Source organism: Rhinatrema bivittatum, chromosome 10 (assembly GCF_901001135.1).
Source record: "Rhinatrema bivittatum chromosome 10, aRhiBiv1.1, whole genome shotgun sequence".
Taxonomy (NCBI): domain Eukaryota; kingdom Metazoa; phylum Chordata; class Amphibia; order Gymnophiona; family Rhinatrematidae; genus Rhinatrema; species Rhinatrema bivittatum.
Window position 1 is genome coordinate 98,775,173 of NC_042624.1, and position 12,390 is coordinate 98,787,562.

At 42.2% G+C, this 12,390-nt stretch overlaps 1 protein-coding gene across 9 annotated transcripts in view; it reads left to right on the top strand.

Moving 5' to 3' along the window:
- Positions 1–12,390, top strand: part of GNG12 (G protein subunit gamma 12) — a 150,916-nt gene that overhangs the window by 87,641 nt on the left and 50,885 nt on the right. The gene's annotated exons all lie outside the window — the stretch shown is intronic.

A 12,390-nucleotide genomic window follows, 5' to 3' on the forward strand; every position in this document is an offset into this window, starting at 1 on the left:
GCAGGGAGCAAACTGGGTAGGGCATTGGAGGGAGGGGGCAGGGAACAAACTGGGCAGGGCATTGAGCAGAGGGAGGGGGCATGAGGCAGGGAATAAATTAGGTACTGATCCGGGGGAGGGGTTGAGCCTGGGAATGGGGGAGAGGAAGTAAAGTGGGAATCAAGGCGGGGGCGGAAGAGTGAGCTGAGTTTGCACCCTGGGAGAAGAAATATTGTAAGGGGAGGGCTGTGGGGTTTATCAAGCAAATCCAAATTTAAAAATGGTGTTGCCCTTAGCCGGAGAACCAGGGGTGGGAGATTTTGCCCTCAGAAATCAGACATCAGCAGGGAGTCCTAGTTTGTGGTTGTCTTGAGAGTTTGGTGCCCATGTCGCCAGTTCCTAAATCCGGCGCTGGTTTCAAGCTTGATGTAACTTTACAGTACTCATTTATTTATTTTAGGCATTTTTTTATATACCGTCATTCCAAAAGTAGATCCCAGCGGTTTACAAGATCTGCATGCATATTCCTGGTTAATGATCACATATTGTGGGTTAGCAATCACCTTTTAGTTCGACACCGCAAAGTAAACATGCGCTCATTTAAAATCTTAGGTATTTTACGTAATTACACTAGTTACTGTAACTCTAGTTCATATTTGTGCATATTCATGGTTGACTTAATACAAGATCTAATCCCACTAACAGTGTACATCATCTAATTCATAATTATTCGCTCTAATAACATCAGGGTGCAACACACTATTCATTACTTATTGCTCACTCAATTAACCCCAATTTACATCACATAATTCATTTCTTATCATTCGCTCCGTTAGCATTATCTCTGGTACTGATGTAGTCGTTACCAGATTATTGGTCTTTTATGTTAAATCGTATGCTTTTCTGAACAGACCTGTTTTCAGTCTTCGCTTGCAGTGCTTTCTCTGTCAGTTGTTTGTTGTATTGACTCAGGCAGGGGAGTTCCACAACTCATGGGGGAATTCTGCATTTTTGAGCAGTAATTCAAATGTAATACAAAAAATGAATTATTACTGAAAGGGAATGATGATTGTATCGTGCTGTGATTTTAAAATAGTGCTTGTGCACTGAGTGCGCTAGAGGCTGACTGTTTGACCACAGTTTTAATTTGTGGTCAACTATTCTGCATTTGGTGATGGTCTCTCTGTGTCCTGCAAGTGTAATTCAGGCAAGCGGATATATTCTGCTAGTGTGCAGAGGTCTGTAGCAGTCGTGTTCATTGTGTTTTCCCAGCAGGAGGTGCATTTTTGATGTACAACCTGGTGTAAGCTTTGCAGTGCTGTCCTTTCATAGGTAGGGTTGTTTCTATGTGAATTCTGAAAGTTAGTATTGCTGTGGTATAGCAGGGTTGAGGTTTGCTACCTATGTCATCCTGACTCTTTTTTTTTTTTTTTATCACAATCATTGTTCACACAGGGCAGCAAAAAGCTTAGCACCAGTCCTGTTTGGGGAGCTCTGGCTTACCAGATTCCTGTGTAAATATTATGTTGATACATTGTAAAGAAAGAGTTGACTATAGCTTGAGAAGCAGAAGAATGGACAGACGTAAAGAGAGTCTGAAAAACAAATGTTATGATCATAATAAAAAAAAACCCCAATACATTTCTTAGTGTCCAGTCAGATGAATCCAGAGCAAGTGGGTTATGCACCCTCTACCAGCAGATGGAGATGGGGCAAACTGATGATACTCCTGCAGTGACATCAGCCTGCCAGTATTCTCCGTCTCCAGCTGATGGTGGACGTGCATCTCCCTACTGGGGATTGCTTTGATTTAGAAAAAGGAGAAATAAGGAAAATAGACTTATTGGCTGTATCTATGTTGTTAGATGGTAGAATATCTGTTGGGAGTTCAGCTAATTTCCTGCAAGTTATTCAAGTGACATCTTAAAAAGATTCACTGGTTGGCTGAATATGTATAAACTAAGCCACTGTCACAATGTGTGAGAGTATTGTGGGTTAGTTGGTAGCCAGCATGACACTTGTGTGTGCATACTCTTGATTCACACCCTGAATGGGCTTCAGGCAGAATTATCTTGAATCATATTCACATTTAATCATCTACTAGTTCCAGATATCCCCTTACCAAAAACCAATTTTTAAAATTCTATTTGTATCCAACTCTTTATATGTTATCAAAAAACAAAAAAAAATACATACATATTAATATTCCACACACATTTTAAAAAGTTTCTTAAATTGCAACTCTTGGAAAGTACTTGTCAAAGAAATGCAAAATTATTCAGAACACAGGTGTGGCTTAAAGTTGGGATCTCTAAGGAAGACAGCACAGTGTCTGCCGAAACATTGGCCACGTCAGGAGGAAGTTTGGAGCAGAAAATCTGCTTCTATAAGGCTTCTGGAGTTAAAACATCTGTAATCTTTTGTTTTGGGACCATCCCACATGCCTTAGATAAGTATAACATTTTGTCCTTGTTTAGACAGACAATCAGGTAGCAATATTCTGCATCAGCAGGCAGGGGATCTGTCCAGGTGTGGGACTTGGAACTCTCTCTCTCAGGAGATTGTCCTCAGAGCCACATATCTAGCAGATAAGGAGAATGTACTGGCAGATAGACCGAGTTGTGTCCTGGAACTCCGTGATGATCCTTGGACACGGATGACCAACTCCGGGCCTCAAGAACCACAAGCAGGCCAGGTTTTCAGGATAGCCAAAATGAATATACATGAGAGATTTGTATGCACTGCCTCCATTGTATTCAAATTCTCTCATGCATATTCATTTTGGCTATCCTGAAAACCTGGCCTGCTTGTGGCTGTTGAGGACCAGAATTGGTCACCCCTACCTGGAAGGTGAGTAGTGAATCAGATATTCCCTGAGTGGGGCACATCCATGGTAGATCTGTTTGCATCCCCTCTGCTCCAGAAAGAAGCAAGGGGATGCAAACAGCTTTGGATGCCTTTGCCCTAAATTGCAGTTGGGCCTGCTGTATGCATATTCTCCAACTACTGAAGATTAAAACTCAGAAAAAAAGGGACTGTGATCCTTGTAATGCCCTATTGGCTGAGACATATCTGGCTTCCATTCCTGAGGGAGATGTGTATCAGGAATCTCCCAGCTCTCATCACTCAGGATTGGGAGCTGTTGTGCCATCCTAACATTGGGTCCTGACCCTCACAGCCTGGATGTTGAGAGGTTAGCTCTACAATCCTTGAATATTCCTAAAAAGATTCTGGTTTCCAAGAAGGACTCCATGAGGAAGCTTTATGGGTCAAGTGGAAGACGTTTGCCTTTTCGTATAAGGGAAAGGCCTTGGATCCCTTCCCCTGCTCCATTCAGAAACTGCTCGCTTACCGTCTACATTTCTCAGAGTCTGGTTCTAAGACCACCTTAGTGTGATTGGCGCTTACCACCATCATGTAGAAGGAAAGCTCATCTCTCTACAGCCTGTAGTTATCTGTTGCATGCAGGGATAGCTTCACTTGAAGCCTCCCATCAAGTCTCCTGCTTGGTCATGGAAATTCAATGCAGTTTTAACACAGCTGATGAAAACCCCATGTGAACTCCTGTGGTCTAAAGTGCCTGACCTGGAAGGTCCCTTTTTTGCTGGCAGTTATTTCAGGCTTTAGAAACCTGTCCACCTTTTACAGTTGGTTTTTACCTCAACATTTCTTTTTATTATGCTATGCACACATCGTACGTTTTTGCCGCAGGACTTTCATCTTAACCAATCATCCTTCCAACATTTTTCCCAAGGCCGCATGCCAACAAAGATGAAAAATCTCTACTTTGGATTGCAAAATAGCCATTGTCTTGTACCTTGAGTTATTTTATTTATTTATTTATTTCTCAGCTTTTCTGTAGCGCCCAACAGAAGAACTGGTCAGAGTGGTTTACAGCATAATACAACCATATACAATCAATCATATAAAACAAAAATAGAAACTCAATTTTAAAACTCCTCATCCATTTAAAATCATTTTGCATTTTTATTTGTTTTTTTTATTTGTTGGCTTTTTTTATACCGACATTCGTGGGTACATCATGCCGGTTTACATTGTAACTGTTAAACAAGTGGAGAAAGTACAAATAACAGGATGGGGGAGCGGGAGCAGAGGAGAAGAGAGGAGAGAAAGCAAAAGCAAGAAAGATAGGTAGAAGGAGCAAAATTGATAGGAACAGAACCGCGAACTGTAAAAGTATAATATATATACATGAGATAATAAATGTACATGTTATAAGGGAAAATCGAAGTATGTACATGTTATATTGATGGATACATGAGAGTACATGAAAGGAGTCATGGATAAATGGAACATATTATATAAGTAAATATACAAGATAGATTTAAAAATATACATATTGTTGAGTGGGGCTACACATGGAAGCGTTTCAATTTAATACATTTCAATGTAATACAGCCATGCCTTTACTTTTTTTCTGAATGATTAATTCCTTTCCAACCTGATTTCCAATAGCGCTGAATTCCAAAGTGCCGGCCCATAAATTGAAAACATCTTCCTATGTAAAGCTTCTCTTTTTATCACTTTAACCCCTGTAACTACAAACTTTAAAGTTGCTGTGCTTTGCAACCCTCTGCTAGGGACTTGCCATGTGTCATGGCTAATTCAGCCTGCTTGTCAGCAGAGAAAGCAAGTTTGCTTACCTTCGGGCCGATGCAGTAAAACCCGCGGGAGAGCCGGCGCTCCGAGGCGAGCGCCCGCTCTTCCATGTGCGGACAGGCCACTCTCCTGTGCGCGCGATTTAGTATGCAAATGAGGGCCTGCGGTAAAAAGAGGCGCTAGGGACACTAGCGCGTCCCTAGTGCCTCTCTTTTGACAGGAGCGGCGGCCGTCAGCGGGTTTGACAGCTGAAACTCAATTTTGCCAGTGTCTGTTCTCAAACTCGCTGACAGCCACGGGTTCGGAAAACGGACGCCGGCATAATTGAGCGTCCGTCTTCCGGGCCGTGGGCCGATTTAACAATTTTTTTTTTTTTTTAATTTTGGGGCCTCTGACTTAATATCACTATGATATTAAGTCAGAGGGTGTACAGAAAAGCAGTTTTTTCTGCTTTTCTATACACTTCCCCGGCAGAAATTAACTCCAGCCTTTGGGCAGGCGTTAATTTTTGAAAGTAAAATGTGCGACTTTGATGCACATTTTGCTTTCTGGATCGCGTGGGAATAACTAATAGTGCCCGCAACATGCATTTGCATGTTGCGGGCGCTATTAGTTTTGGGGGGGGGGGTTGGCCGCGCGTTTTCGACGCGCTATTACAATACCCTTACTGTATAAGAGGTAAGAATAGCGCGTCGAAAACGCTCGGCCAAACCCGGGCTAACAGTGCGCTCCACCGGAGCACACTGTACTGTATCAGCCCGCTTGTAAACAGGGTTCTCTGTAGGCAGGATGAATCAGCCATGCTTATTAATTACCCATCTCCCGGGAGAGTCAACTACTTTGCTAAAGCTTAAGCTCTGTGAAAGAGTGAGGGGCTCATGAGGCAGCTTGCACACAGGAATCGCCATGCATGTTCGTTTAGTGAAGTCGAACGACAGCACCCACATGTTGTAGCTAATTCATCTTGATTTCTGTGGAGAACTCTGTTTACAGGTAAGCAACGTGCTTTTTCCAGTCTTTGCTGCTTGGAGTTTTCTTGCTTGGCATATGTTTTCCCTCATTCTTTTTGTCTTCATTCATTTGTTTTCCTTCTGTCTGCTTTTCTGTTTTTCAGTTTTTTCTTTTGCGGTCTTTCCTTCAGTAGGGTTTAATTTTCCTCTCCTTTTTCCCTCTTTGACTATTAAAAAAAAGAATTCTGATGGACTCAAAGGGGTACATTTTAATCATTATGAGCAGTACATGATCTCACACAGTGTTCCAATCATTCTTGAGCTCCGGAGTATAGCGTGTCTTGACATTTTCATTCTGTCTTCCGTTTTTGCTTGCATGTTTAGCCCCCAGGATGCCATGTAATAGCAAAATCAGCTCTGCAAAATTCCAGAAAACAGCCTTTTCTCTTCTTCTATGTCCTTTGTCTTTCTCCTTGCCTCCCCTTCTGCAACACAAAACAAGAATGATAAGCAGTTCAAGGAAACCAGGCAGATGAAGAGGATCAGAAGCCTCAGCCAGAGCAGGGGCCGAGGGAGTTAGGCAGATTTAGACCATAACTTGCTATCTCTTGATCCTTTCTGGGCCCTCTGCAAGGTTTGTGACCATCAGTGAGAGCCCTAAGTCAGTACCTAGCACGCACTAGTGCTGCAAGATATAAATTGCCATCTGTTTGTAAGAGGGCATAGAGTCTTTATGCCAATAAGTGGCATTTGTTTCTGTTGTACCAAGAGAGCCCACTCATTCCAACCCTACTAGTCCTGCTGCTTTCTCTCTCCCCTGGCCCTTACTTTCCCCTCCTTCACCTTAGTGGAAGTTTAAATTAGTGTATCCACGTTTCCACCCCTCCACAACAGCATCTACTATGTATTTCCCCAGCAGAACTTGCTGGAGCAGGTACTGGGAGCTTTCACCCCTTCCTGTGATGGCCTGTATTGGTTATTTTCCCTTCTCCTTTCTATGCCAGGAGTTACTGTCTGCTCCTCCTACCAGGTAGGTAGCTAGCCCTGCTGCTGCTGCCTCTTGTGTGGGCCAGCAGCCGCGTCACTGCTTTCTTTAATGTAGGTTAGAAGCTGCTACTGCCTCCGGTTCTCCTGTGTGAGCCTGAAGCTACCATTGATGTGTTCTCTGCTTTCTCTGGGAGAGGAAGAAAAGCGATACAATCTCTGTGCTGGCCTAACCTTAAATGAGACTGAGAATTGTGCTACACTGTTTTGGTGCATACTGCCTTACTTCAATCTCTAGCTCCACAGGCCACATATAAGAGAGTGGCCAGGTTACCAAATTAACAAATTAAATTACTAAATTAACAAAAAATGTTACAATAACTTGTTTTTAATTGTTTCTGCTGTAACAGTGTCTCCTCCACAGTGCTCCAAACCACCATATATGTCACATTTCTAAATCTAGTATGTGTATGTAAAGATGGGATTTTAAAATTAAATCTTTTATGTGCCGAGCATGAATATAGTTTCTGCTGGTTATCCACTAGGGGGTGCTGTTCTCTCAATATCAGCATTATTTAGGTGGTTAACACAGTTATACCAGAAAGTGAAAAATACCGCCTAGGGGGAAGTAGGTGAAAGTGAAAGAAATTAAGATTCTTTAGCTGATTGGCTAATCTCATTTATGAGGAGCAAAGTCCTAGTAACTGCATATGTAGCCATAGAATCAGATGTTCATTTTATTGCTGTTTCATTTTTGTGCAGAGCTCAATCCTGGATTAGTCTGTATTGAGAGAAGCATTAATGTCATATAGGTACAATAAGAAAAGTTATTTTCCCAAAAGAATGTACAATCAGAGTAGAAAAAAAATATAAAGAAGGTGAAGTATGAGAAGCACATTTCTCTGCCTGCATGTATCAAAAGTATTATATAGGACAAACTGTTATGATGGCAATGAGTTCTGAAATGGTTGGGAGATGGGGGAGGAATTAAAAAATAGAATAAATGGAAGATGTAAGCCATGAGCCTAAAGTAACAAGGAAATATTTTTATTCAAATTGTCATACATGAAGCAATATAGAATTTGGGAGTTTGGTGATTCCATTAGTAAGGGCAGTAACTGCATGATAAGACAGAATAAAGTTCATTGTAAGGGAGCCACCGCTGCAAACATAGATCATAAGGGTTTACTGAAATTAAAGGTTAAAGATAAATAGGTCCAAATGTGAATATTGCAAGTTAAATTAATTTGGAACCAGTTTACAGAGCACAGTGGGAAACTCGTGCAAGCTTTGAAGAAGTAGAACCTTTCTTCTCATGTCCTGTTGCAAATCAGAATTCAGAGTTGTAGAAATCTGCCAGGAGCTGCAGTGTGAATGTTTCTCCTACGGCTTATGGAACTGGATGGAGACCAACAAATCATGTCACATGAGTCTTTCACTCCTTGCTGTTTGTAGATATGGAGGGAAATCCTTAGTATCCATCTAAAAGGGATAAACTCTCCGTATACTACAGTTCAAACATACTTAAGAGACCCTGTGCATAAAGGCCAAAATTAATATGGCAACATATTTACCCAGCAACACTTCCCTTCCCCTTCGTGTCCTGACCCAGCTAGCCCACTCATCGCTTTATTCACCTGGGAGTCACACGTCCAGGACATGCAAATAATTGTTTGGTCCCATTTTATTTATTTTGAAGTTTTTTATATACCACGGCACGTTAATAACATCACCTCGGTTCACAATCAACAGTAAATCAGCAACAAGCTTTACAATCGAAAAGATAATAAACTCGTGAGTACATAATAAATCAAATAAGAACAAATTTAAAGACATAGTTAAGCACTAATCAAATTAACTTAAAGATAATCATAATCTATTGAAAATAATAATAATATAACCCCATAACCCCACTGTGGTCAAGGTCAATAGTCCAGTTGGCCAAATGTGTTGGAAATGCTATGAACATTTGTGTTTCAGTACCTACAGCTAAATATTATGGGTTAAAGGGGCAGTTAAGGAAGATAAGGCCATCGCAGAAAGACTAAACAAGTGCTTTGCTTCTGTGTTTACTGACGAGGGTGTTGGGGAAATACCTGTTCTGGAAACTGTTTTCAAGGGTGACGATTCAGATGAACTGAACCAAATCATGGTGCGCCTGAAAGATGTAGATTGACAAACTGAAGAGTAATAAATCACCTGGACCGGATGGAATACATCCCAGGGGTCTGAAAGGGCTCAAAAATGAAATTTCAGACCTATTAGTAAAAACTTGTAACCTATCATGAAAATCATCCTTGTACCTGAAGACTGGAAGGTGGCCAATGTAACCCCAATATTTAAAGGGTTCCAGGGTGAGCCTGACTTCAGTGCCAGGAAAAATCATGAAACTGTTTTAAAGAATAAAATCACAAAATATTTAGATAGACATGGTTTGATGGGACACAGCTAGCATGGATTTACTTAAGGGAAGTCTTGTCTCCCAAATCTACATTTTTTTTGAAGGGGTGAATAAACATTTGGACAAAGGTGAACCTGTAGATGTGATTTGTTTGGATTTTCAGAAGGTGTTCAACAAAGTCCCTCATGAGAGGCATCTAAGGAAACTTAAAAAGTCATGGCATAGGAGGTGATGTCCTTTTGTGAATTACAAACCGGTTAAAAGACAGGAAACAGAGTAGGATTAAATGGTCAATTTTCTCAGTGGAAAAGGGTAAACAGTGGAGTGCCTCAGGGATCTGTACTTGGACCAGTGCTTTTCAATATATTTAGAAATGATCTGGAAAGGGGTATGACAAGTGCACCTTGCAGGTGCCGAGCCCTCGGGGAGACCAGCTGGCTTTCCCCGTTCCCTCCCCACCTTCCCCTATCTGTTCCGCCCCCCCCCCCCCCCCCCCAGCCCGAAAAAAACTCCAAACCCCGTAACTTTATCTCACAAGTTACGCCTGCCGGCCAACTACCGGCACATGATTCCCTGGCACAGCAGCCATGTGGAGGCCTCTGGCTATGCCCCGTCCCTTTTTGCAAGCCCCGAGACTTACACACGCGTTGCTGGGCCTTTTGAAAATAGGCCCGGCGCACGTAACCCCACCTGGATTTACACGCGAAGGGCCTTTAAAATCTGCCCCATTGTTAGGCTCCATATTAGGAGCTACCACCCAGGAAAGAGATCTAGGCATCGTAGTGAATAATACTTTGAAATCGTTGGCTCAGTGTGCTGCAGCAGTCAAAAAAGCAAACAGAATGTTAGGAATTATTAGGAAGAGAATGGCGAGTAAAATGGTGGATGTCATCATGGCTCTGTATCGCTCCATGGTGAGACCGCATCTTGAATACTGTGTACAATTCTGGTCACCTCATCTCAAAAAAGATATAGTTGTGATGGAGAAGGTACAAAGAAGGGCGACCAAAATGATAATGGGAATGGAACAGCTCCCCTATGAGGAAAGACTAAAGAGGTGACAACTGAGGGGGGGATATGATAGAGGTTTACAAATTATGAAAGGACTTGAACAGTTAAATGTAAATCAGTTATTTACACTCTCAGACAATAAAAGGACTAGGGGCACTCCATGAAGTTAGCAAGTAGCTCATTTGAAACAAATCGGAGAAAATGTACTTTACCCTCCATTGCCTCAGGTACAAACTGACGGGCCGATTCAGTAAAGTCCGCGCCTGTGCGCGCAATTCAGTATTTAAATGAGGCCCGGCGGTAGAAACGGGCAAAAGGAGGCTGTCAGCGTGTTTGACAGTCGATGCTCAATTTTGCCGGCATCGGTTCTCGAGCCCGCTGACAGCCACGGACTCGGAAACCGGATGCCGGCAAAATTGAGCATCCGGTTTTCGACCCGACAGCCGCAGGCCGACTTCAATTTTTTTTTTTTTTTTTACTTTTTTTTTACCCTTCGGGACCTCCGACTTAATATCACCATGATATTAAGTCGGAGGGTGCACAGAAAAGCAGTTTTTACTGCTTTTCTGTGCACTTTCCCGGTGCCAGAAGAAATTAGCGCCTACCTATGGGTAGGCGCTAATTTCTGAAAGCAAAATGTGCGGCTTGGCTGCACATTTTGTTTTCTGAATCGCACGGGAATATCTAATAGGGCCATCAACATGCATTTGCATGTTGAGGGCGCTATTAGGTTCGGTGGGTTGGACGCGCGTTTTTGGCCCCTTACTGAATAAGGGGTAATGGAAAACGCGCGTCCAGTGGCGTGTTAACAGTGCACTCCGTCGGAGCGCACTGTATTTTATCGGCCCGTTAGATTGTAAGCCCTCTGGGGATAGGGAAATACCTACGGTACCTGAATGTAATACACTTTGAAGTGCTGAAAAAAAGTGCGAAATGTGGAATATAAAAAATCTAAATAAATAAAATAAATGTTTTTCACTCAACGCATAATTAAGCTCTGGAATTCATTGCCAGAGGATGCTGTTATGGCAGTTAGTGTAACTGGGTTTAAAAAAGGTTTGGGTAAGTTCCTAGAGGAGAAGTCTATAAATTATTAATAAGGAATAGTAGCTTGGGATCTGTTTCATGTTTGGCTACTTGCCAAGTACTTGTGACTTGGATTGGCCACTGTTGGAAACAGGATGCTGGGCTTGATGGACCCTTGGTCTGACCCAATATGGCTTGTCTTTTGTTCTTATGTTCTTATGTACAGGAAGCACACATTCCTGATTCACAGAATATCACTGACACTCTTGTTTCAAGTGGTCTTTGTTTCAAATTTGTTTTTGTCATTTATATTTCGCCAGTACAATTAAGATCTCAGCAGAGCACCACATAATAAAACAGTTCACCAATTAAAATAAAAAGTTACACCCCCAAACAGACAAGACAGATCACCAATACCACAAGAATTTTGATATCTCAGTTTGGTTGCATAGTTAGAAACTGCAGCAGTTCCTCTGGAACACAGGATGTCTGTTGTCTAGAAATGTGCAGGTATAAGGAGACGAGATTTTATTTACAGTACACAGATCCAAAACTAGCCAGAAGGGTAGGAACTAATCATGCACTGAGGATAGCTCAGTATCTTCATATGGCAGCAGCTGCACAGTCTGGCTTAACCCAATGCATTAGTAATCATTTTGAGAAGCAATGACCTAGGCACTCACAGGCATGCAGTTGACTGGAGCAGTAAAGCACAATCTAGCCAGTTTGGCAGTCCTACTCTCTGAAACAGCTGTGTTATGGTCAGATACAATATTCATGCAGATATAGATGACATTTTAGAACTTAAGTCTAAGAAAGATGAATTGACAGATCAGCCTTCGATTGCTGCAATGGGGCAGCTACCAGATTTCATGTTCTGGCTTTTAGTACAAAGATTGGTGCATTTATCAGATGTTGGACAAGCCTTATTTAACATTTTGCGACAAACTGCAGTATAAGCATGGCGGCTTTAGGGCAATGTTTCAACTACCCCTGTGGCAGGTATACCCAAACCAAAGGGTGGAAGTCAGGAATAGCCGCTATCTTTGCAAGTTTTCAGACTACCATCTTACTAAAGGAAGCGTGTGTCAAGGCACTGAGGTTTGGCTAAGATGGTATTGTGCAGCTCGTCCAGCAGAGAGCCAGTCAGTCAGACCGATGCAATATAGTGTGCTCAGCTGAGCGCATGGCTTTACATGCAACTGGACACACGTTTTGGACCTGCATCCATAACTTCCAATGCATTACAGGGATTAGCCCGGCCAAACCACAGTGAAACTAATAGCGCTCATCACATGTAAAGTACATGTAGATGAGGCTATTAGCTAATCCCTGTGATTCAAAAAATTTCCTGCACAGCCAATTCAATGCGGCAGATTTTACGCCAGCCCAAAGCTGGTGTGAAGATCTGCTGCGTTC